Below are 3,702 nucleotides of genomic sequence, written 5' to 3'. Positions count from 1 at the left end.
TCCTCTTCTCCTCTCTTCTCTCTCCTCTTTCTCCTCTCTTCTCTCTCCTCTTTTCTCTCTTCTCTCTCCTCTTTCTCCTCTCTTCTCTCTCCTCTTTCTCCTCTCTTCTCTCTCCTCTTTCTCCTCTCTTCTCTCTCCTCTTTCTCCTCTCTTCTCTCTCCTCTTTCTCCTCTCTTCTCTCTCCTCTTTCTCCTCTCTTCTCTCTCTCCTCTTTCTCCTCTCTTCTCTCTCCTCTTTCTCCCTCTCTTCTCTCTCCTCTTTCTCCTCTCTTCTCTCTCTCTCTTTCTCCTCTCTTCTCTCTCCTCTTTTCTCCTCTCTTCTCTCTCTCCTCTTTCTCCTCTCTTCTCTCTCCTCTTTCTCCTCTCTTCTCTCTCCCTCTTTCTCCTCTCTTCTCTCTCCTCTTTCTCCTCTCTTCTCTCTCCTCTTTCTCCTCTCTTCTCTCTCCTCTTTCTCCTCTCTTCTCTCTCCTCTTTCTCCTCTCTTCTCTCTCCTCTTTCTCCTCTCTTCTCTCTTTCTATCTATTTTCTCTCTCCTCTCTCTTTCTCTCTTCTCTCTCTTTCTCTCTCCTTTGTTCTCTCTCTTCTCTCCTCTCTTTCTTCTCTCCTCTTTCTCCTCTCTTCTCTCTCTTTCTCTCTCCTTTGTTCTCTCTCCTCTCTTCTCTCTTCTCTCTTTCTCTCTCCTCTCTTCTCTCTTTCTCTCTCCTCTCTTCTCTCTTTCTCTCTCCTCTCTTCTCTTTCTCTCTCCTTTCTCTTCTCTCTCCTTTGTTCTCTTTTTCTCTCCTCTCGTTCTCTCTCTTTCCTCTCCTTCTCTCTCTTTCCTCCTCTCTCGATCCCTCTCCTCTCTCTTTCTCTCTCCTCTCTCTCTTTCTCTCTCCTCTCTCTCTTTCTCTCTCCTCTCTCTCTTTCTCTCTCCTCTCTCGTTCTCTCTCCTTTGTTCTCTTCTCTCTTTCTCTCTCTCTCTTTCTCTCTTCTCTCTTTCTCTCTCCTTTGTTCTCTCTCCTTTGTTCTCTCTTCTCTCTCTCTTCTCTCTCTTTCTCTCTTTCTCTCTTTCTCTCTCCTCTTCTCTCTCTCTCTTCTCTCTCTTTCTCTCTTTCTCTCTCCTCTTTCTCTCTCCTCTCTCCTCTTTCTCTCTCTTTCTCTTTCCTCTCTCTCTTTCTCTCTCCTCTCCTTCTCTCTCTTTCCTCTCCTTCTCGCTCTCTCCTCTCTCCTCTCTCTCTTTCTCTCTCCTCTCTTCTCTCTTTCTCTCTCCTTTGTTCTCTTTCTCTCTCCTCTCTCCTCTTTCTCTCTCTTTCTCTTTCCTCTCTTTCTCTCTCTTTCTCTTTCCTCTCCTCTCTCCTCTTTCTCTCTCTTTCTCTCTCCTTCTCTCTCCTTTCTCTCCTTTCAATTCAATTTGCTTTATTGGCATGACATAACAATGTACATATTGCCAAAGCTTACTATGGATATTTACAATATTAAAATAAAAATATTCAAAATTGTCAACGGTACAACAGTAACATCAATAACCAAGGTCCTGTGTCAGGAAACCCAGGAGAGGGAGCCTGTACTTTGTCAAGGTTTTGATCAGTAACCATGGTTAAATAATTAGCCACAGTGTTCTGTTGATTTAGAGCCAGAAAGTACTGCATTGTGCTTGTGTTTCCCAATAAGTAATGTAGTTTTGTGTTTGTAATTTGGTTTATTCTGATTGATTGGATGTTCTGGTCCTGAGGCTTCAGTGTGTTAGTAGAACAGGTTAGTGAACTCAGCCCCAGGACCAGCTGGATGAAGGTCCTGAGGTTTCAGTGTGTTAGTAGAACAGGTTAGTGAACTCAGCCCCAGGACCAGCTGGATGAGGGTCCTGAGGTTTCAGTGTGTCAGTAGAACAGGTTAGTGAACTCAGCCCCAGGACCAGCTGGATGAGGGTCCTGAGGTTTCAGTGTGTTAGTAGAACAGGTTAGTGAACTCAGCCCCAGGACCAGCTGGATGAGGGTCCTGAGGTTTCAGTGTGTTAGTAGAACAGGTTAGTGAACTCAGCCCCAGGACCAGCTGGATGAGGGTCTTGAGGTTTCAGTGTGTTAGTAGAACAGGTTAGTGAACTCAGCCCCAGGACCAGCTGGATGAGGGTCCTGAGGTTTCAGTGTGTTAGTAGAACAGGTTAGTGAACTCAGCCCCAGGACCAGCTGGATGAGGGTCCTGAGGTTTCAGTGTGTTAGTAGAACAGGTTAGTGAACTCAGCCCCAGGACCAGCTGGATGAGGGTCCTGAGGTTTCAGTGTGTTAGTAGAACAGGTTAGTGAACTCAGCCCCAGGACCAGCTGGATGAGAGTCCTGAGGTTTCAGTGTGTTAGTAGAACAGGTTAGTGAACTCAGCCCCAGGACCAGCTGGATGAGGGTCCTGAGGTTTCAGTGTGTTAGTAGAACAGGTTAGTGAACTCAGCCCCAGGACCAGCTGGATGAGAGTCCTGAGGCTTCAGTGTGTTAGTAGAACAGGTTAGTGAACTCAGCCCCAGGACCAGCTGGATGAGAGTCCTGAGGTTTCAGTGTGTTAGTAGAACAGGTTAGTGAACTCAGCCCCAGGACCAGCTGGATGAGAGTCCTGAGGTTTCAGTGTGTTAGTAGAACAGGTTAGTGAACTCAGCCCCAGGACCAGCTGGATGAGAGTCCTGAGGCTTCAGTGTGTTAGTAGAACAGGTTAGTGAACTCAGCCCCAGGACCAGCTGGATGAGGGTCCTGAGGTTTCAGTGTGTTAGTAGAACAGGTTAGTGAACTCAGCCCCAGGACCAGCTGGATGAGGGTCCTGAGGTTTCAGTGTGTTAGTAGAACAGGTTAGTGAACTCAGCCCCAGGACCAGCTGGATGAGGGTCCTGAGGTTTCAGTGTGTTAGTAGAACAGGTTAGTGAACTCAGCCCCAGGACCAGCTGGATGAGAGTCCTGAGGTTTCAGTGTGTTAGTAGAACAGGTTAGTGAACTCAGCCCCAGGACCAGCTGGATGAGAGTCCTGAGGCTTCAGTGTGTTAGTAGAACAGGTTAGTGAACTCAGCCCCAGGACCAGCTGGATGAGAGTCCTGAGGTTTCAGTGTGTTAGTAGAACAGGTTAGTGAACTCAGCCCCAGGACCAGCTGGATGAGGGTCCTGAGGCTTCAGTGTGTTAGTAGAACAGGTTAGTGAACTCAGCCCAAGGACCAGCTGGATGAGAGTCCTGAGGTTTCAGTGTGTTAGTAGAACAGGTTAGTGAACTCAGCCCCAGGACCAGCTGGATGAGAGTCCTGAGGTTTCAGTGTGTTAGTAGAACAGGTTAGTGAACTCAGCCCCAGGACCAGCTGGAAGAGAGTCCTGAGGCTTCAGTGTGTTAGTAGAACAGGTTAGTGAACTCAGCCCCAGGACCAGCTGGATGAGGGTCCTGAGGCTTCAGTGTGTTAGTAGAACAGGTTAGTGAACTCAGCCCCAGGACCAGCTGGATGAGAGTCCTGAGGCTTCAGTGTGTTAGTAGAACAGGTTAGTGAACTCAGCCCCAGGACCAGCTGGATGAGGGTCCTGAGGCTTCAGTGTGTTAGTAGAACAGGTTAGTGAACTCAGCCCCAGGACCAGCTGGATGAGGGTCCTGAGGTTTCAGTGTGTTAGTAGAACAGGTTAGTGAACTCAGCCCCAGGACCAGCTGGATGAGAGTCCTGAGGTTTCAGTGTGTTAGTAGAACAGGTTAGTGAACTCAGCCCCAGGACCAG

This window comes from Oncorhynchus masou, chromosome 24, assembly GCF_036934945.1.
Source record: "Oncorhynchus masou masou isolate Uvic2021 chromosome 24, UVic_Omas_1.1, whole genome shotgun sequence".
Lineage (NCBI taxonomy): Eukaryota > Metazoa > Chordata > Actinopteri > Salmoniformes > Salmonidae > Oncorhynchus > Oncorhynchus masou.
The sequence above is the reverse complement of the archived record's forward strand: the minus strand, read 5'-3'. Positions refer to the sequence as shown.